At 43.3% G+C, this 19,335-nt stretch overlaps 1 protein-coding gene across 4 annotated transcripts in view; it reads left to right on the forward strand.

The window, feature by feature from the left end:
- Positions 1 to 19,335, forward strand: part of LOC140078023 (collagen alpha-1(V) chain-like) — a 347,730-nt gene that overhangs the window by 23,720 nt on the left and 304,675 nt on the right. For all 4 annotated transcript variants that reach the window (XM_072125797.1, XM_072125796.1, XM_072125798.1 and 1 more), the window contains one exon: positions 13,064 to 13,212. The gene's annotated coding sequence lies outside the window, so the exon portion shown is untranslated. The remainder of the gene's footprint in view (positions 1 to 13,063; positions 13,213 to 19,335) is intronic.

A 19,335-nucleotide genomic window follows, 5' to 3' on the forward strand; every position in this document is an offset into this window, starting at 1 on the left:
AAATTTACTTATGCGGCTACTGGGGCGTGGAGTAGCCGCATATGAGATTACACGAGGCGGCTACTCCACGCCCCGGTAGCCACTTTACCCCTCCTACTCACCCATCTTCGGCGCGCAGCTCCGCATAGCTGCGTGCCCTCGTCCGGCGATCCTGCCGGCTGCGCATGCGCGGTCACTGCTCCGAAACAGGCGCGGGCCTGCTCTTCTGCGCATGCACAGACGGCAGGATCGCCGGACGAGGGCGCGGAGCTGCGCGCCGAAGATGGGTGAGTAGGAGGGGTAAAGTGGCTACCGGGGCGTGGAGTAGCTGCCTCGTGTAATCTCAGATGCGGCTACTCCACGCCCCAATAGCCGCATAAGTAAATTTGAATAAATATCTAATAAAAGTTAGCAAAAAAGTGCAGGGACGTGAGGATTAGCCCTTAAAAGGGCTATCCTCACGTCCCATTGATCCACCTACCACCCAATCTACCTTTATAGGTAGATTTGTGGTGGTAGATTCCCTTTAAGTACAGATATGATTTGTGAGAATCATATGTAGGAAACGGGCAAACCCCTGGTAGGGGGGTACTATATGCATTAATACGTGTATGTGTCCTCTTACCCCTGGTAGTGGGGTACTATATGCATTAATACGTGTATGTGTCCTCTTACCCCTGGTAGTGGGGTACTATATGCATTAATACGTGTGTGTCCTCTTACCCCTGGTAGGGGGGTACTATATGCATTAATACGTGTGTGTGTCCTCTTACCCCTGGTAGTGGGGTACTATATGCATTAATACGTGTATGTGTCCTCTTACCCCTGGTAGTGGGGTACTATATGCATTAATACGTGTATGTGTCCTCTTACCCCTGGTAGTGGGGTACTATATGCATTAATACGTGTATGTGTCCTCTTACCCCTGGTAGTGGGGTACTATATGCATTAATACGTGTATGTGTCCTCTTACCCCTGGTAGTGGGGTACTATATGCATTAATACGTGTATGTGTCCTCTTACCCCTGGTAGTGGGGTACTATATGCATTAATACGTGTATGTGTCCTCTTACCCCTGGTAGTGGGGTACTATATGCATTAATACGTGTGTGTGTCCTCTTACCCCTGGTAGTGGGGTACTATATGCATTAATACGTGTGTGTGTCCTCTTACCCCTGGTAGTGGGGTACTATTTGCATTAATACGTGTGTGTGTCCTCTTACCCCTGGTAGTGGGGTACTATATGCATTAATATGTGTGTGTGTCCTCTTACCCCTGGTAGTGGGGTACTATATGCATTAATACGTGTGTGTCCTCTTACCCCTGGTAGTGGGGTACTATATGCATTAATACGTGTATGTGTCCTCTTACCCCTGGTAGTGGGGTACTATATGCATTAATACGTGTGTGTCCTCTTACCCCTGGTAGTGGGGTACTATATGCATTAATACGTGTATGTGTCCTCTTACCCCTGGTAGTGGGGTACTATATGCATTAATACGTGTATGTGTCCTCTTACCCCTGGTAGTGGGGTACTATATGCATTAATACGTGTATGTGTCCTCTTACCCCTGGTAGTGGGGTACTATATGCATTAATACGTGTGTGTGTCCTCTTACCCCTGGTAGTGGGGTACTATATGCATTAATACGTGTTTGTGTCCTCTTACCCCTGGTAGTGGGGTACTATATGCATTAATACGTGTGTGTGCCCTCTTACCCCTGGTAGTGGGGTACTATATGCATTAATACGTGTGTGTGTCCTCTTACCCCTGGTAGTGGGGTACTATATGCATTAATACGTGTGTGTGTCCTCTTACCCCTGGTAGTGGGATACTATATGCATTAATACGTGTGTGTGCCCTCTTACCCCTGGTAGTGGGGTACTATATGCATTAATACGTGTGTGTGTCCTCTTACCCCTGGTAGGGGGGTACTATATGCATTAATACGTGTATGTGTCCTCTTACCCCTGGTAGTGGGATACTATATGCATTAATACGTGTATGTGTCCTCTTACCCCTGGTAGTGGGGTACTATATGCATTAATACGTGTGTGTGTCCTCTTACCCCTGGTAGTGGGGTACTATATGCATTAATACGTGTATGTGTCCTCTTACCCCTGGTAGTGGGGTACTATATGCATTAATACGTGTATGTGTCCTCTTACCCCTGGTAGTGGGGTACTATATGCATTAATACGTGTATGTGTCCTCTTACCCCTGGTAGTGGGGTACTATATGCATTAATACGTGTATGTGTCCTCTTACCCCTGGTAGTGGGGTACTATATGCATTAATACGTGTATGTGTCCTCTTACCCCTGGTAGTGGGGTACTATATGCATTAATACGTGTGTGTGTCCTCTTACCCCTGGTAGTGGGGTACTATATGCATTAATACGTGTGTGTGTCCTCTTACCCCTGGTAGTGGGGTACTATATGCATTAATACGTGTGTGTGTCCTCTTACCCCTGGTAGTGGGGTACTATATGCATTAATATGTGTGTGTGTCCTCTTACCCCTGGTAGTGGGGTACTATATGCATTAATACGTGTGTGTCCTCTTACCCCTGGTAGTGGGGTACTATATGCATTAATACGTGTATGTGTCCTCTTACCCCTGGTAGTGGGGTACTATATGCATTAATACGTGTGTGTCCTCTTACCCCTGGTAGTGGGGTACTATATGCATTAATACGTGTATGTGTCCTCTTACCCCTGGTAGTGGGGTACTATATGCATTAATACGTGTATGTGTCCTCTTACCCCTGGTAGTGGGGTACTATATGCATTAATACGTGTATGTGTCCTCTTACCCCTGGTAGTGGGGTACTATATGCATTAATACGTGTGTGTGTCCTCTTACCCCTGGTAGTGGGGTACTATATGCATTAATACGTGTTTGTGTCCTCTTACCCCTGGTAGTGGGGTACTATATGCATTAATACGTGTGTGTGCCCTCTTACCCCTGGTAGTGGGGTACTATATGCATTAATACGTGTGTGTGTCCTCTTACCCCTGGTAGTGGGGTACTATATGCATTAATACGTGTGTGTGTCCTCTTACCCCTGGTAGTGGGATACTATATGCATTAATACGTGTGTGTGCCCTCTTACCCCTGGTAGTGGGGTACTATATGCATTAATACGTGTGTGTGTCCTCTTACCCCTGGTAGGGGGGTACTATATGCATTAATACGTGTATGTGTCCTCTTACCCCTGGTAGTGGGATACTATATGCATTAATACGTGTGTGTGCCCTCTTACCTCTGGTAGTGGGGTACTATATGCATTAATACGTGTATGTGTCCTCTTACCCCTGGTAGTGGGGTACTATATGCATTAATACGTGTGTGTGCCCTCTTACCCCTGGTAGTGGGGTACTATATGCATTAATACGTGTATGTGTCCTCTTACCCCTGGTAGTGGGGTACTATATGCATTAATACGTGTGTATGTCCTCTTACCTCTGGTAGTGGGGTACTATATGCATTAATACGTGTATGTGTCCTCTTACCCCTGGTAGTGGGGTACTATATGCATTAATACGTGTGTGTGCCCTCTTACCCCTGGTAGTGGGGTACTATATGCATTAATACGTGTATGTGTCCTCTTACCCCTGGTAGTGGGGTACTATATGCATTAATACGTGTGTATGTCCTCTTACCCCTGGTAGTGGGGTACTATATGCATTAATACGTGTGTGTGTCCTCTTACCCCTGGTAGTGGGGTACTATATGCATTAATACGTGTGTGTGTCCTCTTACCCCTGGTAGTGGGGTACTATATGCATTAATACGTGTGTGTGTCCTCTTACCCCTGGTAGTGGGGTACTATATGCATTAATACGTGTGTGTGTCCTCTTACCCCTGGTAGTGGGGTACTATATGCATTAATACGTGTGTGTGTCCTCTTACCCCTGGTAGTGGGGTACTATATGCATTAATATGTGTGTGTGTCCTCTTACCCCTGGTAGTGGGGTACTATATGCATTAATACGTGTGTGTCCTCTTACCCCTGGTAGTGGGGTACTATATGCATTAATACGTGTGTGTGCCCTCTTACCCCTGGTAGTGGGGTACTATATGCATTAATACGTGTGTATGTCCTCTTACCCCTGGTAGTGGGGTACTATATGCATTAATACGTGTATGTGTCCTCTTACCCCTGGTAGTGGGGTACTATATGCATTAATACGTGTGTATGTCCTCTTACCCCTGGTAGTGGGGTACTATATGCATTAATACGTGTGTGTGTCCTCTTACCCCTGGTAGTGGGGTACTATATGCATTAATACGTGTGTGTGCCCTCTTACCCCTGGTAGTGGGGTACTATATGCATTAATACGTGTGTATGTCCTCTTACCCCTGGTAGTGGGGTACTATATGCATTAATACGTGTGTGTGTCCTCTTACCCCTGGTAGTGGGGTACTATATGCATTAATACGTGTGTGTGCCCTCTTACCCCTGGTAGTGGGGTACTATATGCATTAATACGTGTGTGTGTCCTCTTACCCCTGGTAGTGGGGTACTATATGCATTAATACGTGTTTATGTCCTCTTACCCCTGGTAGTGGGGTACTATATGCATTAATACGTGTGTGTGTCCTCTTACCCCTGGTAGTGGGGTACTATATGCATTAATACGTGTGTGTGTCCTCTTACCCCTGGTAGTGGGGTACTATATGCATTAATACGTGTGTGTGTCCTCTTACCCCTGGTAGTGGGGTACTATATGCATTAATACGTGTGTGTGTCCTCTTACCCCTGGTAGTGGGGTACTATATGCATTAATACGTGTGTGTGTCCTCTTACCCCTGGTAGTGGGGTACTATATGCATTAATACGTGTGTGTGTCCTCTTACCCCTGGTAGTGGGGTACTATATGCATTAATACGTGTGTGTGTCCTCTTACCCCTGGTAGTGGGGTACTATATGCATTAATACGTGTGTGTGTCCTCTTACCCCTGGTAGTGGGGTACTATATGCATTAATACGTGTATGTGTCCTCTTACCCCTGGTAGTGGGGTACTATATGCATTAATACGTGTGTGTGTCCTCTTACCCCTGGTAGTGGGGTACTATATGCATTAATATGTGTATGTGTCCTCTTACCCCTGGTAGTGGGGTACTATATGCATTAATACGTGTGTGTGTCCTCTTACCCCTGGTAGTGGGGTACTATATGCATTAATACGTGTATGTGTCCTCTTACCCCTGGTAGTGGGGTACTATATGCATTAATACGTGTGTGTGTCCTCTTACCCCTGGTAGTGGGGTACTATATGCATTAATACGTGTGTATGTCCTCTTACCCCTGGTAGTGGGGTACTATATGCATTAATACGTGTGTGTGTCCTCTTACCCCTGGTAGTGGGGTACTATATGCATTAATACGTGTATGTGTCCTCTTACCCCTGGTAGTGGGGTACTATATGCATTAATACGTGTGTGTGTCCTCTTACCCCTGGTAGTGGGGTACTATATGCATTAATACGTGTGTGTGTCCTCTTACCCCTGGTAGTGGGGTACTATATGCATTAATACGTGTGTGTGTCCTCTTACCCCTGGTAGTGGGGTACTATATGCATTAATACGTGTGTGTGTCCTCTTACCCCTGGTAGTGGGGTACTATATGCATTAATACGTGTGTGTGCCCTCTTACCCCTGGTAGTGGGGTACTATATGCATTAATACGTGTGTGTGTCCTCTTACCCCTGGTAGTGGGGTACTATATGCATTAATACGTGTGTGTGTCCTCTTACCCCTGGTAGTGGGATACTATATGCATTAATACGTGTGTGTGCCCTCTTACCCCTGGTAGTGGGGTACTATATGCATTAATACGTGTGTGTGTCCTCTTACCCCTGGTAGTGGGGTACTATATGCATTAATATGTGTATGTGTCCTCTTACCCCTGGTAGTGGGGTACTATATGCATTAATACGTGTGTGTGTCCTCTTACCCCTGGTAGTGGGGTACTATATGCATTAATACGTGTATGTGTCCTCTTACCCCTGGTAGTGGGGTACTATATGCATTAATACGTGTATGTGTCCTCTTACCCCTGGTAGTGGGGTACTATATGCATTAATACGTGTGTGTGCCCTCTTACCCCTGGTAGTGGGGTACTATATGCATTAATACGTGTGTGTGTCCTCTTACCCCTGGTAGTGGGGTACTATATGCATTAATATGTGTATGTGTCCTCTTACCCCTGGTAGTGGGGTACTATATGCATTAATACGTGTGTGTGTCCTCTTACCCCTGGTAGTGGGGTACTATATGCATTAATACGTGTGTGTGTCCTCTTACCCCTGGTAGTGGGATACTATATGCATTAATACGTGTGTGTGTCCTCTTACCCCTGGTAGTGGGGTACTATATGCATTAATACGTGTATGTGTCCTCTTACCCCTGGTAGTGGGGTACTATATGCATTAATACGTGTGTGTGTCCTCTTACCCCTGGTAGTGGGGTACTATATGCATTAATACGTGTGTGTGTCCTCTTACCCCTGGTAGTGGGGTACTATATGCATTAATACGTGTGTGTGTCCTCTTACCCCTGGTAGTGGGGTACTATATGCATTAATACGTGTGTGTGTCCTCTTACCCCTGGTAGTGGGGTACTATATGCATTAATACGTGTGTGTGCCCTCTTACCCCTGGTAGTGGGGTACTATATGCATTAATACGTGTGTGTGTCCTCTTACCCCTGGTAGTGGGGTACTATATGCATTAATACGTGTGTGTGTCCTCTTACCCCTGGTAGTGGGATACTATATGCATTAATACGTGTGTGTGCCCTCTTACCCCTGGTAGTGGGGTACTATATGCATTAATACGTGTGTGTGTCCTCTTACCCCTGGTAGGGGGGTACTATATGCATTAATACGTGTATGTGTCCTCTTACCCCTGGTAGTGGGATACTATATGCATTAATACGTGTGTGTGCCCTCTTACCTCTGGTAGTGGGGTACTATATGCATTAATACGTGTATGTGTCCTCTTACCCCTGGTAGTGGGGTACTATATGCATTAATACGTGTGTGTGTCCTCTTACCCCTGGTAGTGGGGTACTATATGCATTAATACGTGTATGTGTCCTCTTACCCCTGGTAGTGGGGTACTATATGCATTAATACGTGTGTGTGTCCTCTTACCCCTGGTAGTGGGGTACTATATGCATTAATACGTGTGTGTGCCCTCTTACCCCTGGTAGTGGGGTACTATATGCATTAATACGTGTATGTGTCCTCTTACCCCTGGTAGTGGGGTACTATATGCATTAATACGTGTGTATGTCCTCTTACCCCTGGTAGTGGGGTACTATATGCATTAATACGTGTGTGTGTCCTCTTACCCCTGGTAGTGGGGTACTATATGCATTAATACGTGTGTGTGCCCTCTTACCCCTGGTAGTGGGGTACTATATGCATTAATATGTGTGTGTGTCCTCTTACCCCTGGTAGTGGGGTACTATATGCATTAATACGTGTGTGTGTCCTCTTACCCCTGGTAGTGGGGTACTATATGCATTAATACGTGTGTGTGTCCTCTTACCCCTGGTAGTGGGGTACTATATGCATTAATACGTGTGTGTGTCCTCTTACCCCTGGTAGTGGGGTACTATATGCATTAATACGTGTGTGTGTCCTCTTACCCCTGGTAGTGGGGTACTATATGCATTAATACGTGTATGTGTCCTCTTACCCCTGGTACTGGGGTACTATATGCATTAATACGTGTGTGTGCCCTCTTACCCCTGGTAGTGGGGTACTATATGCATTAATACGTGTGTGTGTCCTCTTACCCCTGGTAGTGGGGTACTATATGCATTAATACGTGTGTATGTCCTCTTACCCCTGGTAGTGGGGTACTATATGCATTAATACGTGTGTGTGTCCTCTTACCCCTGGTAGTGGGGTACTATATGCATTAATACGTGTATGTGTCCTCTTACCCCTGGTAGTGGGGTACTATATGCATTAATACGTGTGTGTGTCCTCTTACCCCTGGTAGTGGGGTACTATATGCATTAATATGTGTGTGTGTCCTCTTACCCCTGGTAGTGGGGTACTATATGCATTAATACGTGTGTGTGTCCTCTTACCCCTGGTAGTGGGGTACTATATGCATTAATACGTGTGTGTGTCCTCTTACCCCTGGTAGTGGGGTACTATATGCATTAATACGTGTGTGTGTCCTCTTACCCCTGGTAGTGGGGTACTATATGCATTAATACGTGTGTGTGTCCTCTTACCCCTGGTAGTGGGGTACTATATGCATTAATACGTGTATGTGTCCTCTTACCCCTGGTACTGGGGTACTATATGCATTAATACGTGTGTGTGCCCTCTTACTACGTGTCATCATCTCCTTCTGGACAATGTGGCGCTCGGTTCACTCCCCTCTGCTGTAAACATTTCTCATGCGGAGGATCTGTGCTATTCCATATGTCATCACATGGAGAGAATATACAGATGTTACTGATGTCATGCAGCAAACATGTTCCCAGTTATTCCACTTCTTAAAGGTAAAGCACATAATATCCCATACCAGTCAATATGTACTTTATAGAGGTCGTCTCACAACACTTATACCCTATCCACACTGTAGTGTCCATGTGCCAAATTGTGGCCCACAGTTTAGACCTCCAAAAAGCAGCTACATTATACAAACGTATGGTGGGCATAGGTTCGTTGTGATGGAGAGGAGGAGTGGTGACCCCTCCCCTCTCCATAGCGATCCACGGCGACGCAACACAGGGAAAGATAGGACATCTTTTCCCTGTGTATGGAGCGGTACGGTACTGCAAGTGCGCTGCACCGTATCACTCCGTGTGCCCATTGCCAGCCTATGGGGGATGTATGTACAGCCACAAGCTTGAGGCTGTATACACGTCCCCCAATGGTCGTGTGAATGTATTCTTATACTGTAACACATTCATTATTATAATTATTATTGTCTAGCTCTGCACTGTCCAAGCCTGCGACACATTGATGAATTAATTCCCCCCCATTGTGGTTTGTAGGTGTGAAATTCATGATGGCTCAGATGGCTCAGGAACTGACCCTTCTATCCCCTCATAACGTTATATGGTAATGAAATAAAATCCCAGCCACAGGCTCATTGTAACCAGTAACACGCTGAGTATTGGCAGCTTTGTGGATGGGGAGACCTGTATTAGTGGCTTCAGTAGCTCTGTCCCTCACATGCATCTATGTAGACATCTGCTGAGCTCATTACTGCGTGTAGCAGCGCAGGAGGTCATGTCTAACGCTCTTATTGCTATTGCAGATGGTTACTGACACAACTTCCTAATGAGTCTGAAGCAGGGGAAGTCTGTAAAAGTTATTTCAGGGAGTTTATCTGACCTAAACCTGTCTTACTCCCCTCTTCTGTACTTACAGGGGTGACTAATCCGCCCCAGTGTCTAGTAGTGCACAATAACTTCTACACAACTTTCCTCAGTGTGTGTCAGTATATGATGTGTGTTATCCCCTTGGCTCCTAGCCTTCCACCCCATGCCATGTAATATCAGACTGCAGTCATTTTACTTAACCCCTTAACGCTGAAGCCACTTTTCTCCTTCCTTACACGGCCCGTTTTTTTTTCAAATCTGCCCTGTATCATTATAAGTGGTTATAACTTCGGAAGTTTTAACATATACAAGGCATTTTGAATTCTTTTCTTGTGATTACTTCATGTTAGTTGAAAAATTTTGGTGGTATGTTTTGCATTTTTTTATGAGAAAATCAGATATTTGGTGAAAATTTGGAAAAATTCTTGATTTTCGAAATTCAAAATGTTCTATTTTTTCCACACATAGTCATAAAAGCAAAAAAAACTTACCATATATACTCGAGTATAAGCCAAGTTTGCATAAAACCCAAACTCGGCTTATACTGGAGTAAAAAATATATCTAAACTCACCTTTCCGGATTCCCCCGCTGCTGGCTATATACTGGGGCAGGGGGCTGGCTATATACTGGGGCAGGGGGCTGTCTATATACTGAGGGATATGGGCAGGGGGCTGGCTATATACTGGGGGGCAGGTGCTGGCTATATACTATGGGGCAGGGTCTGGCAGGCTATATAATGGGGAGGCTGTGACCAATGCATTTCCCACCCTCGGCTTATACTCGAGTCAATAGGTTTTCCCGGGTATTTGTGGTAAAATTAGGGGCCTCGGCTTATACTTGGGTTGGCTTATACTCGAGTATATACTGTAATAACATCCACCGAGTGTCTACTTTATGTTTCCGTAGTTTTTTACACATTCTCACATTTTTTGTAGGATGTTTATGGGGCTTTGAACTTTAGGCACGATTTTTCAAAAAGAAAATAAAATCCTGCTATTGAGGGACCTGCTCAGGTTTCAAGTGACTTAAAGAGGCCTAAATAAAAATAAAACCCCATAAATTACACCATTATAGAAACTACACCCCCAACGTATGAAGTTTGTGAACTCTTTAATTGTTTTACAGGGGATAAAACAAAATTGGATGCGATTTTGAAATTACATTTTATTGGCTAAATGAATGTGTTTTTCATAAAATGTACAAATTCTCAGTGGATAAAATACCAAAACGCCCCACAAAGTTTGATCCCCAATCCCTCCCGAGTCTAACAATCCCCCATATGTGGTGGTGACTGCTGTACGGGCACACGCCAGGGCATCGAGGGGAAGTCGCGCCATTCACAGCACATTATGCGTTGTCACTTTTTATTGGCTATACAATCTTTATTTTTTTGGCAATTTGGACAAATAAGGGCTTATTTTTTTCGACATGATATGCACTTTACAAATACTTCATTTTAGTAGGTCGTTAGCTTATTGATGAGATTTTATTATTTTATTTAATCAAATCTTTGTAGAGAAAGAAAATGGTAAAATTCTGGTTTCCTTTCTTCTTGTATTTTTTGGGGGCCGTACACCGTACCATAAAAATAATAATATATAATCTTATGGATCACTATAATTATGGTGATTTATATAGTCTTTTTTGGTATATTTTTACAACATTAAGAAAACCTAATATAGAGAAAATCTCAATTTCGTATTGCCATCTTTTCAGAAATATAACGTTAATATGTTTTGGATGACAGAGCTGGTTTAGGGCTTATTTTTTACATGTTGAGTTGTTCTTTTCGGTGGTACTATTTTGGTGCACGTAACTTTGATCACTTTTTGGTACATTTTTGTGAATGGATTTTATGGCATAACCCGGGGCTGCGGACATGCACAATGCACTTGCACAATGCACTTCTGTGGCGGCCGTATGCTAGCTGCTGTTCATATGTCTCGCATACCCCCGCCATACACATTATATTGGGACATAGTATGAGATTGTATGATGTAGTTGCATTGCTGATGTTATATTATACAACTAACAAGTCATGGAGTGACCTGCATAATGTGTTGCAGGTGCCGACTCTGCAACATGTTTAAGTGGAAAATAGTTTATTTTGTGTTTCACAGTGAAGGCATCAAAACTATGAATGATCACATGTACGTAACAAAAAAGTGTGAGACACCTGACAATCTGTCTTATATTCCAGGTCCTTGTGCTGTGGTCACTGCTTTGCACACTCTTGGCTTCTCTTGATGAAATCCAAGAGGTAGTCGCCTGAAATGGTCTCCAACAGTCTTGAAGGAGATCCCAGAGATGTTTAGCACTTGTTGGCCCTTTTGCCTTCACTCTGTGGTCCAGCTCACCCCAAACCATCTGGATTGGGTTCAGGTCTGGTCACTGTGGAGGCCGGGTCATCTGGTGTAGCCCCCATCACTCTTTGTCCCCAAGTGCAGAAACCATCAAGTGCTACACTTCCAAAGTTTTCCCAATTTTCCAGACTGACCTTCATTTCTTATAGTAATGATGGCCGCTTCTTAGCTGCTATTTTCTAGCCATAATACAAGTTCTAGCAGTCTCTTTAGTAGGACGAACATACCTGTATCTACCTGACTCCTGCACAACTGATGCCCCAACCCCTTCTATAGGGCAATAAATTCCACTTATTACCCCTGATAGGGCACCTGTGATGTGAGAACCTCTCCAGGTGACTACCTCTTGTATCTCTCCAGGTGACTACCTCTTGTATCTCTCCAGGTAACTACCTCTTGTATCTCTCCAGGTGACTACCTCTTGTATCTCATCAATAGAAGCCCAGACTGTGCAGAGCAGTGATCACAGCAGAAGGACCTGGAATATAAGACAGATTTACACTGTTTTGGTAAGTCTATAATTCCACACGTGATAATTCATAGTTTTGATGCCTTCAATGCAAAACTACAATTTATATAGTCATAAAAATACAGAAAACTCTTTGAATAAGAAGGTGCGTCCAAATTTTTGGTCTGTACTATATATATTGTTTTATATATATATTTATATTTCATATATAATATAAAATAAATTTCTGCAAGCTAAAAGCATAACCCTAGGTACCAAAATGAAAAAAAATATCCCCAACTCAAGGAAGAAGGTGACCGCAGTCCAGGGTGATCCAGCTGTGCTGTTGCCTTCTTCCTTGAATTGATGTGATTGTCTCCAGGGTCATCAGGCTTCATGTACCCGCTGATAAGTAACTTTATCACATGAGTAGTGCTGTCTATCTTCTGTTTATCCCCAATGCTCAGAATACAGAATATACACCTGACTTTTGGAGACTTTCCCGCCTTGCACTCCATTGACTCCATCTGGCACAGAATAGAGAATTTATTATGTTCCTCATGTCCGAATGAAGTCAGCAAACTGCATACACAATAACCCATTCTGTGGATACATGGATATATGTTTACTATGCACAGCCCCTTTAATGTTGGGCACAGTATGGGTGATGCTTTGGCAATATGGCACTATTCAGGTTGTCATGGGACCGCAAAGATGCCCTTGTGACCTTAGGGATACTAATACCACAAGGATAGGTGATGTCTGACCATTCATTTTAAACATGTAACGGTCAGAATATTTGCTGGATGCCCAAATGAATGTCTATCTGAATGTGCATCTTCTAATCAATATTCATTTGGTCCTGAATATGAAAGTGCTACATCAGCTTTTTACTCTTCTCTTTACAGGTCCTACGTATGGACACAGTTGGTGTTACAGTCTGTGGACCGCAAATTCTGCAAAGATATATGGTGGCTGGTATGGAAAATGACCGCAGTCTGGGAGTATCTGAGAAAATAAGGAAAGAGAACCTCTCCAGGCAGAGAAGACGTTACTTGTGAGTCATTGGATGGGATTTTGCTTGTGTCTACATCTGATTAGTCCTACAGTATAATCTCCTCTATGTAAGATAGAAACACTGATATCATCCTCCCCAGATGCCGGTAATGATCCGGTACCAAGTATTTCTACTACACTTCCCTAAGTCACAACATAAAATCTCAACCTCTTCTGCAATGTAAAGAGGGTGGAAGTGGCAGTAGACATAGTTCACTAGTAAACTATGACATTAGCAGCCCCTTAGCTGGGCTCCAGGCAGCATCTGATCACGTAACTCCATGGCATTGCTTTGATCCCTTGATCAATAATTCATCTTTAAACCATCACTGGAACAATGGCAATGTCTTATCATCTCCAGTAGCCTCAATAGGATGGAACGTGGTGGCTAAAAGTTTCCACGAATGTCGCTATTGGACTAAACAAATGTCTGTGGCCACATTTTGAGGTTTGTATTGTTGGGCGTTGTATTTTACATCTTGGACACCATCCGTAGATTGCATTATGTATATTACCAAGACATGAGGGCTCAGAGCTCTGAGGATAGGAGTCTATGTACAGTAAGTTGTCAGCTGGTGAAGTGTTACTTAGGACAGATAATGTTGGCAGCGTCTTAAGGAGGAACATACGGAACAGCATTATGTTTTCGTCCTGCTGCTGGAACTGTAATAAGCGAATCTTTTCTTTGGCTTCATCCTCCCTTGGCTCACACTTTTTAGAGCAAAAAGCGAGAGGGAAGCCAGATCCAAAGCCTTGTGCTTGAGAAAACATTACTTCCCAAGTGTGGTCTTTAACTCCGAAACTTGTTGGGTTTTTTTTCTGAAAGTTTTCTGCTGTAATTAACTTCTTGGATATAATTCTTCATGATCTCTAATTAGCACCGGTACTAACAGCAGCAGGATCGTGTGATTGTCCCACCAAGTTTATTCTACCACCCCTGGCTAGACGAGGGGTAGGTCACCCATGGCACATGTCTGCCTGGAGGCTCCATGGACAGTATGACGTAACCTGCTGAAATACGTAATCATAGACGGCACAGATGGTTATGAGAATGACATCATTTCACTGGATGACACAAGACAGCGGCTGCATTTATTGTTCATCATAGGAAGATTCAATCACAAATCTTCACCTTAAGAGGCCGTATCCCACGACGCACCTGAGTCTTGGGTCATGTGTCAGCTGGAGAAGTAATAAATATATTCAGTACATTTACTATGACATTTACTACGTCGCTATCTTTTCTTCACAATTGGCATAAATGTTAAAAACTTTGTAATATAAAGTGTTTTTTTCTCTAATTGGCTCCTTTGCTGATATAATCAGATTATCTCTAAAATTAGCTCAATCTCTTCTGAGAAGACTTAAAATCACACAGAACATGTAGGGAAAACTGCTAGAAAATGCAGAATCCGGGCACAAGGCGGCCAGAAACAGTGTTACTTCTCATGTGTTTACACTATAGTCACCTGTTCTGTACAGGTTATTGAAAGGTTAGATACACTTTTAAGATTGTTTTCTGTTTCAATAAGTTTTATTAAAGGAACTCTACCATTTGATTTTATGCATTATAAAGCAAACATACCTTGAGAATGCTGTAGCGACACTGATGCAGAAACATATTTTGTTTAATCCCTGAACTGAGTGGTTTTGCAGAAAAAAACTATTGTAAAATTGTGATTATGGATCTTACCCTAATTATGCACTCCTGCAGCATCCATAAGGCCCACATAAACCTTCCAACGAGCCTGTGACATCATCCAGCTTTCCCAGTACCCTGCAGATCATTAGGCTGCAATGTCATTCAGGAACTTGGGAAAGCTAGGTGCCTTGGCTGCTGTACATAATTGCATTACTTCCACATACACGGAGCTGCCTGCACTGTCCAGATAGCACTAATCAACCTGAGCTGGATGACTCATACACAGCAGATGGGGGATGGTGCAGCGATTGATTACTTCTGCCTGTCAGGCACAACACAGCGATTGCATCATTCTCTGAATACTTTCGGTAATAGGAGAAGTGCTTAGCCTGGCACAGAAGTGACAGAACCTCATTGTTATAATTTTATTATTGGTTTTTCACCAAAGCCCCTCAGTTTAGGGTTTAAACAAGATATGTTTCTGCATCAATGTAGCTACAGAAGTCTCAAGGTATGTTTGCTTCATAATGCATGAAAACAAATGGTAGGTTTCCTTAAAGGTTTTAACAAGCAAGGCGACAAGTGCTGATTATATTCAACATTGTGGTAGGTGCGACAATCATTGTGTACAAGGTACATGGTTACCACTAATGGAATATGAGAGTATTTTGGATCACTGAGGCTCTGGTTTTGTTTTAGAAGGGTAATGGAGTGGCAAATCTAGTGGAGCTTTAATGTACATCTGCATGAGATGTCTCTGCTGCTGTTTTCCAATTGCAGAAAGTAAGTAATTGCTGCAGAGGGAGAATCTCACTGTAAATCTCATCCAATTTGCTAATTTACTTTGTCTATGCCCCATGTGGAAAACCATTAGGTTCCGAACTTAGTTTAAATGTATATTGTGATTGTGTATTGTGTGAATGTATATTGAATTCTGTGCTATTCTACCTTCCCGCCATCTTGGAGTTTTTGGAGTTTTGGCGTCAAGCAGCACCAATTACCTAAATTTGGGAAGATGGGCCAACCTGCCAGGAGACAATAAGGACAGACATTTTCATTGTATTTAGTTTGTTACCGGATGCTACATTCCATTCAGTGTCCTTCAGGTGGAATAGAGACCTGACCACTGGTCAGAGCTGCATTTACTACATTTGTAGTTATTGATAATTCTGCCATAGTGGGGATCATCTCAATCTATTGCCACAGCATGAAAACCTTCCCCCACAGGACGGGTTTCCTCTTACATGATAGAAATAAGGAATATTGCACATCTTACCTCTTTACTGACTAGCGGGATTGGGAAGGGACTGACTTTAATTTGATGGCCTTGTTACCATGTTGTATATTCAGCTTTTCTGATCAAACCTGAGACTGCAGCGACCCGATTGAGATAAGTTCCTGACAAGTTTTGCATTTCTTATCTTGGTGAAATCCGCAAGGTCCAACACTTCCTTTCCTCATTAGACAGGTAGTCAGGACATGGTCAGCTCCCAAACAGGATTGTGGAAACGTATCCATGTCTGTATCCAAGTATTTACTTATTATCATACATATCCTGAGATCCGGGGTTTCCAGCAATAGTACAGAACATTCCCTGCTTTGTAAATTGGCATCACATGCATGTGGCAGGGAACACGGAGGAATTCAGGATGTCAATGATAATTCTATGTATTACAAATACAGTCTACAGTAGGCTTCAATACACATTGGCGCAGTTTTAACAAAACTAGTGCAGTCCGTAGTATGTGCAGTTACCTGTGTAGTGTGCAGGGGGCGGCAGATCCATCAGAGCTGGTGCATGGTCTTCATGAATGTGGGGCCCCCTGTGCTGCTTGGGAAGTGGGCACCAGGTTTTTTTGGTGCACTTTGTTCATGCTGCAGAATTGTGGCGCAGTCAGTAATAAATGTGGCGCACGGTCCGGCTAAGCAGTAACAGCCCCTTTAGCAGCACATTTTTTCTGTCTTGTCGGACACAGAGCAGCCGCCACACAAAACTGGCGCAAGCGCTTTAGTAAATGTGGCCCTTTTATATTTTCTGTGTTTTCTCTTCTGTGGTTTATGTCCTGTTGCCAGACTTGAGTTTAAACCTCTCATTGCGCACCTTGGACGTTTTAACATATGGTATAAACCAGTGATGGTGAACCTTTTAGAGAGAGCGAGTGCCCAAACTACAACAAAAACCCACTTATTTATTATTTACTTATTTAGCAAAGGGCCAATTTAAGCAATAACTTATTCAATCGTATTGACGTCCTGAGAACATCCATACAGTGTAAAGAGGAGGAATTCAGATTATTATTGTAGCTTCCCTCCAGGGTCCATAGCAAGACCTCAAATTATAATCCAGCCCTGTGTTGCTTTAAAATTGTACTGAGTGTAGATTGTCCTGTGTGGCCTGGGACTGCAGGAGGAGGCCATGGGTCCTGTCTTATGAACTCTATGCTGAGGACCTGGGTGACACCTGTGACACCCGTGGCATAGGTTTGCCACCCCTGGTATAAAGTCCCTATATATAACAAATTCAGCAGATACTTTAGCATTTTCTTCTGATCAGTAGCGATACATACAGTGGATTATCTTGACATCCCGGTTTTCTTGTATTATCATTGAAGAACATTGTATCTCTTTATAGAATAGATATAGGGGTGTGTGATACCTTACCCTGCATCTCTCCTCTATTGGTTTTTGGAACTGTGAGGATATCTAGGTCACTCCACAGCCTTTTCCATCTTTCTCTAGGCTATTGGTTGGATACCAACTACTAACAGCTGCGTGGTCACACATTTCCCTCATCTGCTCCATAGTCCACGAGTTCCTTTAATGTTTGATAGCAATGCATCCAATCTTTGCTGTCACAAGAGTTTAGCACCAGAAATGTTACTTTGCTGAGTGTCCTCGGATTCTTCCATCACTTGTGTCCTATCAGGATGCACAGCGCAGAGTTTCTGTTTTTTATCACAGTCTTAGGTGGTGCTGGAGATACAAAGATAAATAAGGGATATGCAAGTGATTTTATATGTAGCCATGACTTCACGGTGACACCTTGTAATTTCTCAATGAATAGCTGTGATATCGCTGTGCTCAGGAACATATTGAGTGACTTTCAAATCTTAAAATTCCTGCAGTGAAGTGAGGAGCGATTGATCTTATTCTAATTGCTGGGATTTCAGAGCAGTTTTAGGAAGTAGTAATCCATAGAGTTGCTTTAACAGAAATTCACTACGGTTTCTTTTTACATATTATTGCTGAATGAAAGCTTTTGTATAATTCTAGACTGTAAAATCCCTCTGAAATTCCAGCGGGTAATAAAAAATCTCTTGTCCCTCACAAGAAGAAGTTGAGAGAAAGATCCCGGCCACAACACAGTGGTTTATCTCAAGTGATAAATAGTCACTGCAAAGTGTAGTACAGTGGCCCTGGTGGTATAGTGTGATCATCACCTTATGGCCCAGCTGATGGGGCAGCACATTCCTTATTAAAATGAGGTAGTTTTATTGCAACAACATAGACCTGTAATTTGCTGTAGCTGTTACTTAACCCCTAGGCGCACCACGACGTTATACTACGTCCTCGGTGCTACATGCTTAGCGCACCGGGACGTAGTATAACGTCCTGCTTCTGGCACCGGCTCACGAACGGAGCCGGTACCAGAAGCAGCGGCTGTCAGCTGTCTAGTACAGCTGACAGCCTGCGCTAACACCCGCGATCGGAGCCGACTCCGATCGCGGGTGTTAACCCCTTAAGGATCTTCCCCCTATGGATCGGATCCCCCGTGCCGCTTACCGGGGGATCTGATCCACTTCTGGGCAGCTCCGAGGACTGGCTTGTGCCCCGGAGCTGCCCGGTTGCCATGGCAGCCAGACCCCTTCCGGGTCTGACTGCAAACTGTCTGAGCATACGCAAGCTTGCTCAGACAGTTTACACTGCTCTACAATAAAATAGTATTGTAGAGCAGTGTATTGGACTTAAACCGGTGATCAGAGCATCACTGGTTTAAGTTCAAGTATGTATAAGTAAAAATATGCAAAAACACTTAACACTACACATTATAATAAATAAAAAATAAATACATAAAAATATAAACCCCTAAAATGTCACTTTCCCATAAAAACACTTAATAAAGTATAAAAACCATAAAAACACAAAACCCCCCCGCATATTTGATATTGCCACGTCCGTAACAATCTGCATAATAAAACAGAATCAAAACTGGACCCGTACGGTAAACGCCGGAGGAAAAAAAACGCAAAAAACGGTCCGAAAAAAGATAATTTTTAATTAATACCCTATAAAAAATGCTCTAAAAAGTGATTTAAAAAGTTTTATGCACTCTAAAATAAGCCCACTAAAAAGAACAACTGTTCTCGCAAAAAATAAGCCCCTAACAAGATTTGTCAGCCAAAAAATAAAAAAGTTATGCATATGAAAAGATGGTGATGCTAAAATGAATAAGATTTTCTCCACATTAGTTTTTATTCAGTA

Source organism: Engystomops pustulosus, chromosome 9 (genome assembly GCF_040894005.1).
Source record: "Engystomops pustulosus chromosome 9, aEngPut4.maternal, whole genome shotgun sequence".
NCBI lineage: Eukaryota > Metazoa > Chordata > Amphibia > Anura > Leptodactylidae > Engystomops > Engystomops pustulosus.